Below are 21,369 nucleotides of genomic sequence, written 5' to 3'. Positions count from 1 at the left end.
GCGAATACTCTCTTGCCACCTCCTTCCTGCAGCCACCGCCTCCAGCAGTTCGATCTCCTATTCTCTACAGGAGTAATCAAGATTTGATCTTGATAGCAGTCTTTTGAGAAAAGATTGATTGGAGCTGTATTCACAAGCCATGCAGTTGATTCTTGTGAAGGGTCAAGTTCTTTTGGAAGAACACTGCTGATTTTGCTCCATCCTACACTGTGCCATGTTCAGTGGGAGCAGATTTTGGATACTTCCTTGGGCGTGAACACCTCCATTATGAGATACTATTTCTCTGTATCAAATACATCCTCCCTTTTACTCCTTTTGGTTCAGATCTGGTTTGGTAATGATTCAAGATTGATCATTGAAAAATATGTTTTTCTAAAATAGGGAATTCGATTCCCTACAAAACTGCAAAGGGGTGCGGGTGAGTACAGCGCAATGGTGGCTGTTAAAGATCCCTTCGTTGTGTACACAGCTGATCACAAGCGTTTTGTTATTCCATTGACGTATCTCAACAATCCCATCTTCATAGAGTTGTTGAGAATGTCTGAAGAAGAGTTTGGACTACCGAGTGATGGGCCTATCACATTGCCATGCGACTCAATGTTTGCAGAATACATCATCTCGATGGTGCAAAGACGTCCTTCAAGAGAATTAGAGAAGGCCTTAATTATGATCCTACCTATAAGTCGGTGCTCATTATCTTCTTCTCTCCATCAAGAATTGGGTATTCGGCCTATACCTATAAATGGCTTTGGAACAAGTCATATATTGCTCTGAGCCCTGGGATCATTGGGGATCTTCAGTATTTGTTTTTTTCTTTTTTTGAATTTGTAAATGATTATACATACACAAATACAAGTTCTGTTGCTGTATCTTCAGCAGAATTTATGGATGAAAATGATATCGAGCTCACTTTTACTCGTGCAAATATATGTTAGTGCTTCCATACTAGAGTAATACCTGTTCCGACATCTTGAAATGTCCCCTGTAGCTGCCGCCTCCTGCAGTTTGATCTCCAGTTCTTGGGAGAAATCAATATTTGATCTTGATACCAATCTTTTGGAGAAAAGATTGGTTGGAGTCGTATTCACAAGTCATCCAGTTGATTTTTGTGAAGGGTCAAGTTCTTTTTGAAGAACACTGCTGATTCTGCTCCACCTTACATTGCGCCATATTCAGTGGGAGCAAATTTTGGATCCTTCCTTGGGCGTGAACACCTCCATTGGGAGATACTGCTTCTCCGTATTAGGTATAATCTCTCCCTACTCCTTTTGGTTCATATCTGGTTCAGTTTATGGTTCAAGAATGATCATTGAAAATATGATTTTCTAAATAGGGAATGCGATTCCCAGTTGAAGGGAGAGAAAATTTTTTTGAAATTCGCCCCCTTATTCCGCAATCTTTGGGCGTCCATGTGATGGATGTTCTATCCCTTCAAACGTATATTGAGTTAATCTAGAACTTTCATTGATCTAGCGCTACCTGCACTCTTAGCTTTTTTTGCAATCCTTATCGCTTTCTCAGGTGTTCTAACTTAAGCATTGGAGTATTCGCACCGGGCAAGTCCCCTGGGAATCCTTCACCGTCTTCTTCTTAGGTATCATCCATCACCAGGTAAGAATGACTGTCAGTTAGGAGTGCCCGGATTGCGCTGCATTAGGAAGCTTCTTGCCCTGGCAAGAAAATGGCAGAAGTTGGCAGCCATCGGCAGGAGAAGAATCTCATCACCAAGAACTAAACTGCAGAGGGATGTGGATGAGTGCAGCGCAATGGTGGCTGTTAAAGACCACTTCGTTATATACACGGCTGATCATTTTTGGATGAAAATGATATCGAGCTCACATTTACTCGTGCAAATATATGTTAGTGTTTCCATACTAGAGTAATACCTGTTCCGGCATCTTGAAATGTCCCCTCTTGTTACTGATATATATAATACTAGAGTAATACCTGTTCCGGGAACCTGATCCTTTATCTTGAGAAGTCCCTCTTGTTTAACTAAAGTATACTTGTGATTGTACTTTAAGTAGTGGGTTTTGGCCTTCTATTTAATTGGATTTTTGGTTTTAACAACCTTTAAACTTTGTAAAAAAAATAAAGATTAAATTATAAAGACCCTCTTAATTTGTAATATGGGGTTAGTGACAAAGTCTTTGCTGTACCTTTTTTACAATAAAGACTCCCCTGAACTTTAGCTGTTAGACAAAGACGCCTTTTGTTAATATTCCATCAGTTAATTTTGAAAAATTTCTCATCAGACTGTTTAAAATTTTATATGTCCAAACTACCTTTTTATACTATTCATTATATTTTCCATTGAAGTTAGCTGAAATGGCTAAAATAAAAACGACGGCTTTCATGATATGTGAAATAAAACAAAAGAAGGGAAACAATTATTGACCCAGCAGGCCAGATTTATATATTTTACCGCTTCTTCTCAATCTATAAAAATTATTAAATTTGTTTATATAATAGGAAGTGATGCTTTTGGTGGCAACAAGACTATGGCGGCAATCGAATGGGCCATGGCGGAGTTACAATAAGGAAAGGGAGATGGAGATTTTGACAATGTGAAAGAGTAAAATAGTAATAAACTGTATACTGAGCTTTTATTTTTAACTTACATTCTTAACATGAAACATGCTTGATAGGGCTGTTCATAAGAATGCCCAACCCGACCAAATTCACCAACCCGGACTGACCCAACTCGAGTCGGCTGGGATTTCATCAATACTGGTTGGTTTCGAGTTGGACAAATATATAAACCGATATATGGGGTCAGTTTCAGTTTTTTGTGTGAAAACTGAAACCAACCCGACCCGAATTAGTTCGGTAGTTCCTAATTTGAGTAGTTTCCTACTTAACTATAACTAGTCTTCTACTAGAACTAGAAGACCCATTAGGCAATTACAATTAGAATAGGCAATCTATCATACTTTCTAACTTTCTATAATCTTTTACACCAATTAGGCTACCCATTAGGCAATTACAATTAAAATTCAATTAGGTGTCCTTTTGTACAGGAACAAAACCGAAACCGACCCAACCCGACTCAAACCGACTAGGTCGGTTTGGCCTATCAGTGGGTCGGTTTCAGTTTCCACCTTAGGTAACTCGACCAGGTCAGGTCGGTTGAGAAAACCCCAATAAACCGACCCAACTCGACCCGTGAACACCCCTAATGCTTGAATTAATTTCTCCATTGTGATTTGTGAAGCCGTTTTACACGTAAGAATGGCTGCAAAGTCTCTCTTTCCTTCCACATTCCTTCTGAAAAGTTGTAAGAAGGGAAGATCAACGCCTTTGCTCTGCTATAGCTGCAATATATTTCTACTAGAGGGCATCACAAACTTAACTTTCTGCTCTATTTGGAGCCCAAGCTCTACCATTTCTAGTTTCTGTTATGTACCATTCACATTGCCCTCCAATGAGTTGAAACAGTGAACTTATTGAATTCAATAAGGATGTTTCCTTTAGAATAAATTATTCTTTTCTCCAATAACAGAGATAATAGCTAGGTAGCATAGTGAGGGAGGATGATTTGACCCGACCTACTGAGACGATGACATGTGGATCTGACTCAGCATGAGCAACATCTCAGCGTTATGGCCTGACCCCAGTTAAGTAACAAGCCTGTAGAGCAGCTCGCTACGTCATAGCTCGCTATAGGGGGAGTTCGCTACAACGTGAGCTCCAGGTCCCCGAGCTACTAAGAAGAAGGGAATCCAAGACTATTTCAGCTCGCAAGCTAAGGAAACCAGCTCGCTCCAGCAAGAACTGCCCCAAAGACCAACCATGATGAGGGTCACCTCGAAATACTCCTAAGAGCTTGGTACAAAGTAGCTCGCTGTGTGACAGGGTAGCTCGCTACAAAGTAACTCGCGACTAAACAATGCGATGCTCTTAGGAAGCTTCTATCTGACGAGACCGTACTCGTAAGACTGCACCACATCTCTCGACTGACGACGCAATCCCTACCCATTTGACAGTCTGCACCCACGTCCCTCGACAGATGGTGGCGTGCCTATCCCTTTAAAACGTGTCACTCATCCAAGCGGGTAGTACATCGTAATGATCACCGACGCAGCCCTGGAAGGTAATGACTGCAGTAGGAGCCCTGTGGCGGTTACGCCTGATTTGACAAGAATGCCCCTATAAAAGCCCTTTTATCGAAAGGAAGAACTCTCTCTGAAATTAGATCTGAACTTGAACTCTTACGTGCTCACGAGCTAATCTCAAGACATAGTGATCTAGCGCGACCTACACTCTTAGCCTTTTATGCTCTTTTCTTCTTCCCCAGTGTTCTAACTTAAGCTTCGGAGTATTCCCACCAGGTAAATCCCCCAGGAATCCTTCACCTTCATCTTCTCAGGTGTCGTCCGTTACCAGCAAGGAGCCAGTCCACAGCCAGCTAGGAGTGCCCGGATCGTGCCACATCATTTGGTGCCGTCTTTGGGATATGCTTCTAAAAGCCTTACTCTAATCTTGTACAGTTCCCTCTTCCAAAAAACTCAGCATTCATGGCTTCTTCTAGCAATGCCGGACGTGGCACCAGCCAGAACGCTTCTGGGGAGTAGCCCCAGCTTCCTACTATCTGCATCGGACAGTTTACCGTTCCCCTCTCTATGGACAAGGTTCCTAGTCTGAACGTGCCTCTTACAGTGACACCCGTGGTCGCTCCACTCCCTCGCACAGTTGGAGCAACCTTCGCTGAACCCTCAGTTGTGGCCCCAGCGGCCAACCCGAACCAATTGGAGGACTTAATGCAATGCATGCGAGCCATGCAAGCTCAAATGCAACAATTTCAACAATTCCAACTCTACCAGCAACAAGTGTTGCACTAGGTCTCCCAGTACTAGTACCAACAGCAGTTCCCCTCTCTGCCTCAGGCCTAGCCGTCGCTTCCCCCTTGGCATCCGGCCATAAAGCAAACCAAGCCTTCCCGTCGAAGTGAACGACTTCCTCGCCGAGGAGAGGCCTCCCAGGCTCAGGATCCTGCCAAGAGCCAAGCCTCCTCCCATAGCAAGAAGGAGAGGCTAGCTACCCCCGCCTCACAGCCTGTAGGCAGGTTGGGGGCCACCCAGCCAACCAAGCTTGTATCCCCCCGGCCTTCAAAGTTTGAGCTCCCGTTCATAGAGAATCCATTTGAGGTCCTGGTCACAAACTATAGGCAGGGCCCTTCGGTCCAAAGTCACCACCGGCAGTCTGAGCCTACCGAGCTCGGTGATACTAAAGCATCAAGCACCAACGCTAAGCCAGCAAAGCAACAACAAAGACGTCGGCGAGCTCGCCGAACTGCTACAAGAGTCTCTCACAAGCTCAAAGGAAAAGAGGAGGTATGATCAGGTGAAGTGGAAGCTACCCCTCTCCTCTCAGTCTCTTCCCCGTTATCTCCAGAACTCCTCGCTGTCCCCATGCCAAGGGACTTCAAGCTCCCTCCTCTGAATAAGTATGACGAGTCTTTCGATCCAAATGACCACGTGGGCACTTTCCAATCCCAGATGCACCTGGCAAGAGCCAGCCAGTCCTGCATGTGTGTGGCCTTCTCCACCACTTTCAAAGGAGTAGCCCACACCTAGTACCGAAACCTCGCACCCAACTCAATAAGAAGTTGGGCGTAGTTCGTGCAAGTTTTCACCTCTCACTTCGTCACCAGCAAAAGGTGCCCACGAACTCAGGAGAGCCTCCTCGGCATAGTGCAAAAGGAAGGGGAGTCCATCCGGAGCTACATCAAGCAGTTCAATGACGCTTATAGGTAGATACCCGACCTGGATCCTGTAGTTTGTCTCACAGTAGCCAAGCGAGGCATCACACACAAAGAATTCAAGTGGCATGTAGTTGTCAACCAACCTAAGATCGTGACCGAGTTGCTCAAGCTCGCAGATAAGTTTATAAGGACAAAGGAGAAAATCAACCAGAAGGGCGAGCAAGACCCAGAAAAAAGAAAGAGGGAGCCAGAACCCCTGTCTCAAGGCAATAGCAGGAAGAAGAAGGACATAGCTCGGGGGGCAAGGCCAGTCCAGCCCTTCCGAGCTCTAGTAGTAGAAAGGGACTATACACCCCTCAATGCAAAGTGGGCCGAGATCCTCATGGCGATCAAAGATGCCCCGTACATGAAGTGGCCACCTCGGCTAAAGGCTGACCCTAGAGCTAGGAATAAAAAGTTGTATTGTAGCTTTCATAAAGATCACGATTATAGTACCAAAAATTGTAAAAATCTCCATGATGAGATAGAAGAACTCAGTCGTCGCGGATATTTGAGAAACTTTGTACAAAATAATAATAATAATACTAAAGCAGGTCGACAAGGGGAGCAAAGTAGAGACGCTCTCGAGTCCAGCAGGCGGGTGGAATAGCCGCAGAAGCAGCCCCCCGAAGAGAGACCAGTTCGGGGGACCATCCATGTCATAGTCGGAGGTTCGATTGTGGTGGGCTGCACCTCAACAGCAGCTCGCGCATCAGCTTGCAAGACTGGTAGGGAAGAGCGGAACCCATTGAAGTGATCAAGGACAGAAGACCCCATCTTATTTATAGAGGATGACACGCACGGGGTCCACTGCCCCCATGACGACGCGCTCATCATAAAGTTGAAGATCAATGACTTCGAAGTTAGGCGTGTCCTTGTTAATTCGGGCAGCTCAGCAGACATCCTCTTCAAAGCGGCCTTCAACCAACTCCAGATTCAAGAGTGTGACCTAAAGCCCACAAACACTCCCCTGGTAGGCTTCAGTGGAGAGGAAGTTTGGCCCCTGGGAAGGGTAATAGTACCATGATTTCCTAGTAGTCGCAACCCCCTCCCCATATAACGCCATAGTAGGTCAGTTGATTACCCATTCCTTACGGGCTGTGGTGTCCATCTACTACTTGCCCATGAAGTTCCCCATGGACTTCGGCATTGGGGTTGCGCGAGGTGACAAGCTTGAGTCTCGCAAATGCTACGTCACCACCCTAAAGGGAAAAACCAAGGTGACCGATGACCTCGAGTTGGAGCGACCTACAAAGCAAAGCAAGGAGCGAGCTGCGCCCATAGAATAGACCACCTCCATCCCGGCCTCAGCGGAAGACCCAACTTGAGCTCTTCAGATCAGTGCTTCCATTAAGGAACCTTACGATCTAAACTGGTACACTTTTTACTTGAAAATTTAGACTTTTTGCATGGTCTACAGCAGAAATGCCCAGCATAGACCCTAGGATCATAACTCATAAACTTAGTACTGATCCTGTAGTTAGGCCCGTTAGACAGAAGAAACGCAACCTAGCCCCAGAGCGATAGAGGGCAGTTGATGAGGAGGTCGGGAAGCTCCTTGCAGCCGATTTTATCAGGGAAGTCAATTACCCGAGTTGGGTGGCCAATCCCGTTCTGGTGAAAAAGGCTAACGGTAAATGACGCATGTGCGTCGACTACACTGACCTAAACCGAGCTTGCCCAAAGGACTGCTTCCCACTCCCAGAATCGACCAGCTGGTGGATGCGACCTCGGGGCATGAGTTGCTAAGCTTTCTAGACGTCTACTCATGCTACAATCAAATCAGGATGGATCCGGTAGATGAAGAAAATATTGCCTTCATAACCGAGTTCGGCTTGTACTGCTACAAGGTCATGCCCTTTGGGCTAAAAAATGTTGGGGCGACCTTTCAAAGACTTGTAAACAAACTGTTTGAGCCATTGATTGGCCGAAAGATAGAATGCTATGTGGACGACATGGTCGTCGAAACCCAGCTCTCATGCAATTTAATACAAGACTTGAATTTAGTTTTTGAAATCCTGTGTAGATTTAATATGAAGTTAAACCCTAATAAGTGTATCTTTGGTGTCACATCGGGTAAATTCCTGGGATACATCATAAATCGGCGTGACATTGAAGCCAACCTGGACAAAATAAAGGCCATCTTAGATATGAAGCGACCCCACAAAATGAAGGAGGTTCAGAGCCTGAATGGCCGGATAGCCGCCCTGAGCCGCTTCATGTCCAAGTCAGCAGATTGCTGCCTACCATTCTTTAAAGCAATTAAAAGCAAAGGGTTTGAATGGACCCAAGATTGTCAGCTCGCATTTACGAGCTCAAAAAGTACCTTGCTAGAATACCAGTCTTAAACTAGCCCAAAGAGGGCGATGTTTTAGAGTTGTACCTCTCGGCAAGTGACGAAGTGGTCAGCTTAGTACTAATAAAAGAAGTAGATCGGGTCCAACGACCTATCTACTATGTTAGTAAAGTGTTGCAGGGTGCAGAAACGAGATATCAGGAGATAGAAAAACTGGCGTATGCACTGGTCATTGCCGCCCAAAAGCTCTGTCCGTACTTTCAAGCTCATACTGTTATCGTCCTCACCAACAAACATCTAAGGCAAGTCCTACTGAAGCCTGAGGTCTCTGGTCGACTGAAGAAGTGGGCTGTTGAGCTTAGCGAGTATGACCTCCAATATAAGCCACGAACTGCTATCAAGGCCCAAGCCTTAGCAGATTTCATTGCAGAGTGCACTTTCAGCTCTGAAATCCCTAAGCCGCTTGAGCACGAGGCCCCCAGCTCGGGCAAGCCCAGAGCTCCTAAGCCGGTTGAGTCCGAGCACCGTGAGGTAGCAGCCAATACGGCATCTCTCCTAGTTAGGCCAAGCGTAAACTGGGATGAGGAGCCCTGGATCCTTCACGTAGATGGCTTCTCAAACCAGCAGGGCTGCGGAGCTAGAATAGTTCTGCACGGACCAAGTGGCATGAAACTGGAGTATGCACTACGCTTTGAGTTTGTGGCATCCAACAATGAAGCAGAGTAAGAAACATTGATAGTCGGGCTAGCTCTAGCCAAGGGGATGAAAGCCAAGCACATTATCATCTGTAGTGATTCCCAGCTCGTGGTCAATTAGGTCACAGGAGAATACGAAGCTCACAAATTGACTATGATTGCCTACCTGGCCAAAGTAAGAGAGGCTCTACTCAACTTCCATTCACACTTCATCAGGCAAGTCCCGAAGTCTGAGAACACTGAAAATGATGCCCTGTCTCGGTTAGCTAGCACCAGTGATAATACCATTAGAACCGTGTACATAGAGAACCTGCACCAGCCTAGCATTCTCGGGGGTGCAGAGGAGGTCGCTCCTGTCGTTCAAGAAGAGCCAAGCTAGATTGATCCGCTCGCGAGCTTCCTACTACACGGGACCCTCCCTGCAGATCGCAATGCCACCAAAAGGGTAGAGCGTCAGGCGGCCAAATATGTCATAATAGACGAATGGCTGTACCGAAGAATCTACACGCTCCCCTACCTATGCTGCGCGACCTTCCAAAGCCGAGCTCTTGCTCTGCGACACTCTTGAGGGCCTGTGAGATAGACACTTGGGGGGTGGGGCCCTCACCCAAAAAGCACTACGACAGGGATACTACTGGCCAACAATGAAAGCAAATGCCATTGAGCTCGCCAGAAAGTGTGACAAGTGCCAAAGACATGCCAATATCCACCATCGGCCCACTGCTGATCTCAAGTATCTCACTAGCCCGTGGCCTTTCGTGCAATGGGGCATTGATATACTTGGACCATTTCCACCAGCAATAGGCCAGAGGAAATTTCTAGTGGTAGTAATGGATTATTTCACCAAGTGGGTAAAAGTTGAATCTCTTGTAACAATCACAACCTAAAACGTTCAGAACTTCTTTTGGAATAACATAGTGTGCCGCTTCGGGTTACCTCAGGTATTAATCTCTATAGCCACTATGCCCCCGAATCAACGGCCCAGATTAAGGCAGATCTGACGGTTCGTAGTCAAGCTGACCGCACGCCTTTTGAAACCGAAATGTGACTGGCTGCACGTCTCCCATGATTGAGGTAATGGCGGTTGCACGACATCCGGAGTTAAGAGCCGCTTCAGCACATTTTTGGTATTCGAAAAGTCAGAAATCCCCTTATTTCAGCACGCACATTTAATATGAGTGTCAAGTTTGAATTTTGGTCAAATCAACCCATCACACTTCATGAACTCCTCACACTAAAGCAACACTCTTAGCCCGAGGAGTGGGGGGCAATTGATGGAGGATGATTTGACCCGACCTACTGAGACGATGACACATGGATCTGACTTAGCACAAGCAACAGCTCAATGTCATGGCCTGACCCCAGCTAAGTAACGAGCTTATAGAGTAGCTCGCTACGTCATAGCTCGCTATAGGGGGAGCTCGCTACAACGCGAGCTCCAGGTCCCCCGAACTACTGAGAAGAAGGGAATACTCCAAGACTATTTCAGCTCGCGAGCTAAGGATACCAGCTTGCTCTAGCAAGGACTACCCCAAAGACCAACCTTGATGTGGGTCTCCTCGAAATACTCCTAAGAGCTTGCTACAAAGTAGCTTGCTACGTGACAAGGTAGCTTGCTACAAAGTAACTCGCGACTAAGCAACGCGACGCTCTCAGGAAGTTTCTATCTGACTAGATCGTGTCATCAGACTGCACCATGTCTCTCGACTGACGACATAGTCCCTGCCCATTTGATAGTCTGCACCCACGTCCCTCGACAGGTGGTGGCGTGCCTGTCCCTTTAAAATGTGTCACTCATCCAAGCGGGTAGTACATTATAACGATCACTTACGCAGCCCTAGCAGGTAACGATTGCGGCAGAAGCCTAGTGGCGGTTACGCCCGATTTGACAAGAACGCCCCTATAAAAGCCCTTTCATCGAAGGGGAGGTCTCTCTCTCGAATTAGATCTGAACTTGAACTCTTACTTGCTCAAGAGTTAATCACGAGACATAGTGATCAAGCGCGACCTACACTCTTAGCCTTTTATGCTCTTTTCTTCTTCCCCAGCATTCTAACTTAAGCTTCAGAGTATTCCCACCGGGTAAGTCCCCTGTGAATCATTCACCTTCGTCTTCTTAGGTGTCGTACGTTACCAGCAAGGAGCCAGTCAACAGCCAGGTAGGAGTTCCCGGATCGTGCCACATCACATAGTATTTATGAGTTCGATGAAGTTTTTCTTGAATTTGAACATATAATTCTGAGAACCAACACTCATACTAGATTAGTACATTCTGTTTGAGATTCAGTTTTTCCATTTAGTTACATAAAGACTGATCAATGCCACCATGGAGGTCGAACCTCCTAGGAAAACAATATGATGTTGAATTAATTCGTTTAAGCTCATCAGTCTAGCCAATCTGGGTTTTGGCTGCCTCTGCACCTCTGTCTTTGACTCGATTTCCGATACTGATGCCTCAAATTCAACATCATCATCATCCTCAATGTTGTGGAACTGGTCATTCTCCACATAAAATCTAATGTGCTTGAATCCCTTCTTGACACAGTGATTCTCTATGATTTATGGAATTTTTATTTTGGTCAGGGGGTTTGTGTGGAGAAGGCAAGAGAGAAACTAAATAAGCTCTGGGGTGACTATCGGCAATGGCACAGGAACTCGCCCTAGTAAATCTTCATGTACATGGCCATGATGTTTCGATCACGGAAGGGAAGATAACTATCAATCAATACAAACGAAATCACTCTCCAAGACTAGATATCCATTTCCTAGGTTAAATAGGTTTTAAGAGAAAAAGGACAAGAAAAAGAAAATTTAAAAAGTTTAGTGGGTTATTTTGATAATTTAATGCCTCCCGTCATCTGACTTAACGGCCAAGGGGGGCCGTCTTTGTCTAACGGCTAAAGCTTAGGTGGAGTCTTTGTTGCAAAAAAAAAGTATAAGGAAAACTTTGTAACTGACCCCATAATACAAAGGGGGTCTTTGTAATTTACCCGAAAATAAATATATAATTTAGACACTAAAAAATTGAAACGGCCATTTTTCATCCTCAAATTAACATGGAAAAGACTAATTTAAGGCAAAAATAGACGATGTTAGAGTGAGAGAGAGAATCATGAGGGTTAAATATTGAAAAATCAAGAGAGAGAATTTGGGAAGGAACCAACATTATTCAGGAAACAAATTTTCTAAAAGAGATGCGTGTATCCACCATTTTGTTGAGTGGCTCTAGTTGTCAAGAATTTTAAAAGTAATAAATGAAAATTATTGGAAATTGAGGTTTCCTAATAGGTTAGAGAAGTTATAGAGGTGTTTCAGTTATTTAGTGATTTCACTAATATTGATGTTTCACTATTCACAGTATCAATAATTTTCTGATAATTACTAATTAATAATTCAGTTATTTAGTAGTTTATAATAATTTAGTAATTACTACAAATTAACAATTACTGATAGCTATTGATTGTTATTTGAATAATAATTCATTGTTAATTTTGAATAATTATTTTCAGTACATATTGAACTAATAGGCAAGTACTGAGCACGTACAACACTGTATAGTTGTCAGTAGCTCTTCCAAGTGCTGCTTGACCAAAATTGGTTTATTTTCATCTTGGTGGGTGAGGTGGAAACGACTAACCTGTAGGTTATGTTTGGCTGGAAGGAAAAAGTTGGGAAAGGAATAGAAAGGTAAGGAAACCTTTATAAACCTTCTATAGATTTTGATACCATTCCCTTCCTTTCCCTATCATTTCCTTTTCCCTCACTCTAGTCCAATTCCAAAACCGCAACCTGTACAACTAAGGAAAAACAGGTTGGGAAGGGGGAGTGGAGGTAGAAATTGAATGAACAAAATACCATTATTAGCAAGGCAAAAAAAACCCATTGTTATCTAAGGATGTGAACTTTGGATAAGAATGTGAGAATAGAAGAAGACATAGAGGTAGGGAAGAAAGGAAGGAATTATGGGAAAGAGTTAAATGAGAGAGCTGAGGAGTAAGGGAAAAAGGAGGAGAGAGTTTAAAAAGAAAGCATAGAAGGGGAAAATTGAAGAAGGGGAAGACCTAAAGCTAGGGACAATTTTCAAGTTAAAAGATGATGTTGCCTGAGCAAATTAAATACAACTCTTGTATAGGAATACAAGCATAGATTTCCATGAGAAAAGTGAACTCAATTTCATTCTCATCCAACAATTCTGCTGATGAATCAGCTACAAAATTTGTATATGTATAATTATTTACAGAAATCAAGAAAAAAAAAAAGAATAGTATTGAAGATCATGGTCCCCATGGACATAGCAATATGACTTGTTCAAAAGCCACTGGCAAGTATAGGCTGATTACTCTGTTCTTGATGGACAGAAGAATATAATGAGCACTGACATGTAGATAGGGTCATAACTAAGGCCTTCTCTAAGTCTCTCGAAGGACGTCTTTGCACCATTGAGATAATGTACTTGGCAAACTCTGAATCGCATGGCAATGTGATAGGCCCATCGCTCGGTAGTCCAAACTCTTCTTCAGACATTCTAAGCAATTCTATGAAGATGGGATTGCTGAGATATGCCAGTGGAATAACAAAACGTTTTTGATCAGCCGTATACACAACAAAATGGTCTTTAACAACCACTATTGCGCTGCATTCATCCACATCGCTTTGCAGTTTAGTTCTTGGTGGTGAGATTCTTCTGCCAATGGCTGCCATCTTCTGCCACTTTCTTACCATGGCTAAAAGCTTCCTATTGTTGATCACGTTTTGTAATTTGAGATTGAGAGAACTAAGGGCCTCGTGGATGAAGGAAGAGATTTGCTTAAGATTTTGAGAAGAGATTGTGTTGGGTGATGAAAAGAGCAATGTGCATAGCTCAGTTATATATAATTGTAAGAAGAGACTGGCTTTCCTTCTGTCGGGTTGCATGGAATGCATAACCATGTGATGATTGGACTATTATGTTCCATCTAGATTAAAGAGCTAGGCAACTTGGCACGGTAGATTATTGAGTGAATGATGATGGCATCCGTATATGGAGGTAGTAGGGCATCACATCCGATGTTGGACTACTTTCCTCTCAATCGGTTAGGTAGACGACATACTGGGTCCATTTATTTTAATGTGCCAATTCATTGACTGAAATTGTTTGCATGGCAATCACTAAGTACTGCTATACTGTTGATGATGAAAATAATCTTGTGAAACATCGTACAAAGGAGTCAACATGACGAGTGCATGGTGGGTGGGCTAGTATGTCTGTAAACCATCCACATGCTTTTGCTTGGTGCCCTCAACTCTGCCCCAAGATGAAACCCAAGTTTGCTTATTTATTTGATTTCATTTAAACCTGCAGTTCATTAAGGGGGTGTTTGCAAATGTCAATGGTTCAGAAAAAGTATATGGGCCTGTTTGGTTTATGGAAATCCAGGTTTAAAATCGAAATTGGAATGGGCCATTTCTATTTCAACTGTTTGGTTTGATGGAATCGGAATCCCATTTCTATTACTGGTGAAATGACATTATTCTATTTGAGACAATGACCATTCTTTTCCCCTTGAAAATGAAATTCCATTTTAATTAACTCATTCCAATTGTCTTTTGGATTCCTATCTAAAACAAAGACTATATGAATAGACTATTCCGATTGTAATTTTGATGATTGTAGGGTTTGGGTGGCATTACGTTGCTCCACTCGAGGTTGATAACAAACTTTAGTATTTATGATACCATTCTCAATGCAATGCTCTCAATTTGCCACACAACTTTTCCATGAGATTGAAAGGGTGAATGTGGACTAAAAAGGAAATGAAAATAATAGTGGTGACACATATTATACTCTTTTTTCTTCTCTAAATCTTTAGACTGATGCCTTTGCATTAAATTGATGATTTTCTCAACAAAGTCTGTTTTGCAAGGCAGTGTGATAGGCCCATCGCTTGGTAGTCCAAAACTCCTTTTCAGATATTCTCAGTAAATCTATGAAGATAGGATTGTTGAGATATGCCAATGGAATAAGAAAACGTCTCTTATCGCTTGTGTACACTACCTAATGGCCCTTACAAGTCACCAATTTGCTGCATCTGTCCGCATCTCTCGGCATGTCACCAGTTTGCAGTGTAACCATGATTCTTAATGTGAGCTTCATCCGAAAAGAACTTAAGCCCCAAATGACGAAATTTGCTTGTTAACAAGAATATATATGTTTCGGAGGAAATTATTTGTTGGACGAAGAAGGCAATAGGAATAGCTCAGTTATATATAATTGCAAGAGGCGACGAAACCATGCAAGCGTAGGTTTACTTTGTGTTAGGTTGTATAGCAAACAAAGCCATGTGAAATTTGGGTTGGGGAACTGAACTGACATTTTAGAGGCGGGCATGTCTGGGTGTTGTTAAGTTATAAACATATCCTCATGAAGACAGTAGGCCATAATTGAATTGACTCCCAATTTTCCTGTCATGCACAAACAATTATCCAACATATTGGGTCCAATCAATTCAGTTCAAACTCATAAATCTTATAAATGTCTGTGGTTTCTGGAATCAGATATTAATACAGGAAGGATGGTATCGTGAAACCTCAAAAAATTCAGCAGTAGAAGCAAAGATTAAGTCTAGTGATGGGGAGCTTTAGTGGGATCATACATTAATTTCTCCGTTCTTTCTGGTGTTACTCTGCTCGCCTTGGTATACTAAGCAATTTATACTTCGCCAATCCATCATTTGTTTTGGGAAAAACCACAAAAAATTAAAAGGTTCTTCTTTGGGACATTAATGTTCAATTATTAGCCCAAAACTAAACCCTGATAGATGATCTGAATCATTTAGATAAAACATCAAATAGATGGGTTATTGCTTGAAACTTGTCGGCCCAACTCAAATCCTATGGGACTCTATTTGATTTATTTTGGCAGGTTTATATGGATGGCCCTAAGTTGAAGCTGGTTTGCTGCTGACGTCATGATTGTGTAAAATTGGCAAATCGGTTCAATCAAGTCTAAACCATAACAGGCCCATGATATTTTTTGGTGGTTGAAATTGGTAACTTGTGTTTTGGATAAATGTAGGGAACTTCTCTTCAAAGATGTTGGTGCCAAGATGCAAATAAGCTAGTTAGGCCCTCCACGTAAATGTAGTCCGGGCCTCTTAATCGATGGAGTTTAATTCAGAATCTAAAGAGGCATATATATTACTATATATTAAAACAAAATTGGTCACTTGGCCCATATCAGATGGCCTCTCCTTTCTCTACCTAGCTTTTTCTCCAATCAAGGCTTCTCCTTAGTTGTTTCTCTGTCAAAATACCATTCCTTACACTCTCAACTTGCCACATTAGCAAGATCCCTCTCCCTTTTCGACTGCTATTTGTTATGCTTCACACTCATTCACATTTCTAACATTAATAAGAATTTGCACAAAATAGTTCCTGGGCTAATTTCCCACCTCTCTCCTTTCTCTCCATGGAGGAGTCGATTTAGACAGGGACTTTCCTGTATTTCTTCAAATATTATATTTTTTTTGTTTCCTTCTTACCCTTCGTTTTGCTTGAAGCTGAAACAAGGACTCTTCCGTATTGGTTAACCCTTGCCTAGTAACTATGTAGTTATTTGAATATTTCTTTTTTATCTTTCTTTTTTCAGGGTTTAGTAAATTTGAAGAGAAGGGAGAAGACCTGGTGAATTTCTCCTTTTCATCATGTATCCTTTCTCCCCATTGTGTCTTTCTAAAGGTTTTGACATAGGTGTCCTCCTCTTACATTCTCTTAGGTAATATTTAGCTACTTCAGTGGGGACAAGTGTTGGGAAAAGGGGTCACTGGTAGTTGGAGGGGAAGGTCTAAGGCGCATTTAAAGACACTATCTTTAGAACGTTATTTGCCCCTACTCAGTTTTCACTGAGTTTGTTGTTGAATTACAAGCAAATTCATTCCCAAGATACAACAGAGCCTTGGGCGAGAATTTGCAACAAGCAAATTCTATTGTCTTTTCGGGAAGTTATTTATTCGTGTAAATACTTTTTACCCAAGTTCTTTTATATCTCAAGTAAATAAAACAATGATCGTTTTATCCATAAAAAACAACTATTAAAAGGGTCAACTTTATCCCATCCATGGTTCAGTGTATCAATTACGCCTTTGCGTATCGATAGAGGCATATTGGTACTTAGATACACATAGAAGTAGCTTTCTTTTAGGTTTTTTTTTTTTAATTTTGGTTTTTTGGGAGCTAAAAAAGGGTTTTCTTTATTAAAAAAGGGTGGGGTCCCGAAACACCTGTAAATACAACACGATAAGGCTAATACGGGACATATCGTATCAATTTTTTCAACCTTAACCCCATCCATGTTTTAGCAACTTCCCCACGGGTGGAAAAATTGTTTACCCACCTGGAAGATAAGTATCATTACCTGGGTAAATGATACTTAGAGAAAATAAATTTTCTATGAACCCGACACAAATATGTAAAAAGAATGCAGGAAACAAAATGTCATTGACCAACTTCCCCCTCTTAAAATCCAAAAACCGAACAGGCCCTTAGTGTTTGTCATTGATGTTACTTACTAGCCTGTTTCTTATTTGTTTTGGATTATATTAATTTATTTCGCAGGATTATTGTTTTGGTTCTCCTTTTTGAGGTTTATATCACTGTTTACTAGTTTCAATTTTATTTGTTTTTTTTTGGATAATTGTTCTTGCATTAGACAAAGAACTATAGAATTGAATCTCTGTGCACATGTTGCAGATCTAACTACACCTGTCACTTCTTCCATTCTCTTACTCGGGAGGGATGAGGACTTTATGTAGATATAAGAAGCGGTAGTTTATTGCTAACAGTAATTCCATTTTATATGTTTGATATTTTAAATCGAAAACAAAATATCATGATTTTTTTCATTGACCTTCTCAAAACATTAGAGATTTAGAGCTAAGATATCATGAATGTCATTGCAATAAAAAAAAAAAAAGGTGGCGGTTTGGTTGGAAGTGAATAAGGGCAATATTTGTGTCATGTTTTTAATTTTTTAATTTTAAAGAAGTGAATTTCCAAACATAATTTTTGTTTTTATTCCATTTATTATTTAAAAATATTCTAACTAACATTTCAAATGCTGAATTGTGTCTATGGGGAACCTTGTTTAAGACCATTTAATGTGTGGAAGGAGTCCTATTAGACATGGTGCTCACACTCGTTCTCTGTTTTTATATATCTTTAATCTTTTACCCCCCAAGAAGATAATTGTCCAATTGTGTTTGGTTGCAATGCAAATTTATTTACTCTAATGGAAAATTATGGTTGTGCAAATAATCATGAGAAGAAAAAGATATAAACAGTGGTCCATGTTTTTTTTTTTTTATTTGCCACAGATTGTGGTCCAAGATACAGAATTTATGGCGAAGAGCACGAAAATAAGAGTTTGACATCAACCTCAAGTGGTGCACCAAACACCACCCTGACATCGTATCCTGTAAAAACATGCATTCCAATTAACATCTATAAACTTGTCTCATCTCCTCTTGTATCTACGCAGGACAATCCGTGTCCTGTTTGCTAAAAGAAAGATATGGTGTCCTTGTGAGATCCAGGTGGACCTCCACCCAGAAACAAACCCATCCTATCTTCGTACTACGTCCCTAATTGCACGAAGAATGTGTCCCCACAGTGTGCACTCATCATGTTGATTGTAGTTTCTTCATCTTCAGCAGTATAGCAAATACTTCAGTCTCAACGGTCACCAACAATTTCATAGTCTATGAGTTGGCACATTAAATTAGTCGGGCCCAGTATGTCGTCTAACCTAACTGATGATCGAGAAGAAAGGAATCCAATATTGGATGTGATGCCCCCATACCCACATGTACATCAGGTCAGGACCACTCACGTACCCAACAATCTAGCCATCATGCCAAGTGGTTAACCTCTTTAGTCTTGATGCATGGCTCTTAATAATCCAATCATCACATGACTATGCATCCCATGCAACCCGACACAAGGAAAGCTACTCTTCTCTGGCTTGTCTCTGCTTGCAATTATATATATAACTAAGCTATGCCCATTGCTCTCTCCATCCCCAAAACAATCTCTTCTCAGAAACCTATCTGCAGCAAATCTCTTCCTTTAATTTTTTCCTCAAGACCCTTATTTCTCTCAAGCTCACACAACAAAACATGATCAACAACAGGAAGCTTCTTGCCATGGCAAGAAAGTGGCAGAAGTTGGCAGCCCTTGGCAGGAGAAGAATCTCAACATCGCCAAGAACTAAACTACAACGGGATGTAAATGAGTGTAGCGCAATGGTGGCTGTTAAAGATCACTGCAATGTGTACACGGCTGATCAGAAACGTTTTGTTATTCCATTGGCGTATCTCAACAATCCCATCTTCATTGAGTTACTCAGAATGTCCGAAGAAGAGTTTGGACTGCCGAGCGATGGACCTATCACATTGCCATGCGACTCAGCGTTTGCAGAGTACATCATCTCGATGGTGCAAAGACGCCCTTCAAGAGACTTAGAGAAGGCATTAGTTGTGACCCTGTCTACATATCGGTGCTCATTATCTTCTTCTCTCCATCAAGAACCAAGAAATTGCCCTATACTTGTCAATGGCTTTTGAACAAGCCTTATATTGCTATGACCCATTGAAACCATGATCTTCAATTCTTCTTTCTTTTTGTATATAATCATACATATACAAATTCTATAGCTGTATCATCAGCAGAATTTTTTAATGAAAATGAAATTGAGTTCGTAACATTTACTCACCCAAATGTATGTTAGTATATATTCCCATACAAGAGTAGTACTTGTTCTGGTATATATCTTGAGAAGTGCCCACCTCCATAACCTAAGTCGAATTGTGATTCAGTGATTTCTGTCCATGCTATTGCTATATATGATAAATAGCAATTAATGTTGTAAAACACCCCAATTAAAATATAAATTAAACATTTTAGCTCTAATACTAAACCATCGTCCATAATTATGCATTTACTCCATCTCTAACAGTAAGTAGACCCGTTCATGGGCTGGGCTCAGGCTTGTTTTTTGCCAAAATCTGAATGGAGCTTGACCCAAAGCCCAAGCCCGACACAATGTAAGTCTGAACTGAAACCCAGCCCAAGAACAGGTCTAATGGTAAGGGTGGAAAATGTAACTTCATTTATGACTTCCCACCTCATTTAATCCCCTCTAATTAAATCTTATACTTAAATTATTTAATCTCATTTTCTCTTATTAAATTAGATCTATGTCAATATGTTTAACAATATAAACCTATATATTTTAAAATTGACTCAAAAACAAAAACAATTTCTAATTCATGTGGTGGGTGTTTAAGCAATTCAACCATCCGAATCAAATTGATCAATATACGAAATTGTAGTTAGGTATTTTTAAAATAGAAATAAATATAGAAATTTACAATAAATGTCAAAAAAATTAGACACATTTATGATATTTTTATTAATCAAATTAAAAAATAAATGTAATAAAAAAGAATTATTTTTATTGATAAGGAAAATGAAATACATAATTTAGAACTGACAAAAAATGAAGTTATTTTACTGCTTGGCAAAGATCAATAGTTCAAATTTTGGGTCAAACATGTTAACCTTTAATGTCTTAAATAAATAATAAAAGTTAATAAATTGTAAAATAAAAAAATAAAAAAAATACATAAATTTTGCAGAATAACATTTAGACACATGTATAATATCATATATTAATCATATTAAAAAAGTAAGCGTAACATATTTGAATTACTTTTACACAAAAATACAAAAAAAAAGTTATATAAAAAATTGAACAAATCTATAATTCTATATTTATAATACTATTAAAAATATGAATAAGATCGTGAAACTTTTTTTGACTAAAATACTCATTTTTTAATATAGTCCCTATTTTATTATAAGGTTTAAATTATAAATTGAACTACTACTTTTCACTTCATTCAATTCCATCCATTTAAATTTTATATATTTTTTTTATAAATGAACAAAAAAAAGATACACCAAAAAGTTAAATATTACAAAAATAAGAATCTAGCCAAGCAAATAAGCCTATCAATAATACTTGAAACTTCACAACTCAATCCAATTATCACATATTTGAATGAGGTGTTTATGTAATCAAATGTGGATTATCCGATTAATAATAAAAAAAAAAAAGAAAAAAAAACTACATAAAGTTTATAGGAAAAAAATGGATATGTAATTACTATCATTATCATCATATAGAATTACAACGTGCAATGCACATCCAAACTTACTAGCGTGTGTGTGTGTACATATTTGATAATGTTAAATTGTGCTACACAAGACGGGATAGCACATCCCTAATAGTCCGCTAAACAAATAGAAATGGTTGCATATATATTTAAACGAGCTCCACTAAACAGGAAATTAGGACTATTATTTGGACCACAAGTCTGATTTAATATAATAATATTCTTTGTCATATTTGGGGAAGTTTGTGCTAGTATTCTAGCCTTTGTGATAAAAGTGGAGCTTTTGTTGAGGACTTCTGGGTCTAGTGTTGCACTACACCTTGCCCATGGCCGGCCATGGGTGTGCCCAACTTGCTCTCTTGGTCCATGTCAGCATGCCTCTCCATGCTCCATTGCCCCCACCCTGCATTCTCCTTAATTCTC

The 21,369-nt window shown here is 40.9% G+C and overlaps 3 pseudogenes; 2 read left to right on the top strand and 1 right to left on the bottom strand.

Moving 5' to 3' along the window:
* Positions 1 to 432: 432 nt before the first annotated feature.
* LOC148849441 (auxin-responsive protein SAUR67 pseudogene) lies at positions 433 to 774 on the top strand (annotated as a pseudogene).
* A 12,268-nt stretch (positions 775 to 13,042) lies between these two features.
* Positions 13,043 to 13,456, bottom strand: LOC148849440 (auxin-responsive protein SAUR67 pseudogene; annotated as a pseudogene).
* Positions 13,457 to 18,885: 5,429 nt separating this feature from the next.
* On the top strand, positions 18,886 to 19,332 carry LOC148849439 (auxin-responsive protein SAUR64 pseudogene; annotated as a pseudogene).
* The last annotated feature ends 2,037 nt before the right edge of the window (positions 19,333 to 21,369 follow it).

The sequence above is a fragment of the Nelumbo lutea genome, chromosome 6, assembly GCF_056320005.1.
Source record: "Nelumbo lutea isolate HS-2025 chromosome 6, American lotus-T2T, whole genome shotgun sequence".
Lineage (NCBI taxonomy): Eukaryota > Viridiplantae > Streptophyta > Magnoliopsida > Proteales > Nelumbonaceae > Nelumbo > Nelumbo lutea.
The sequence above is the reverse complement of the archived record's forward strand: the minus strand, read 5'-3'. Positions and strand labels throughout refer to the sequence as shown.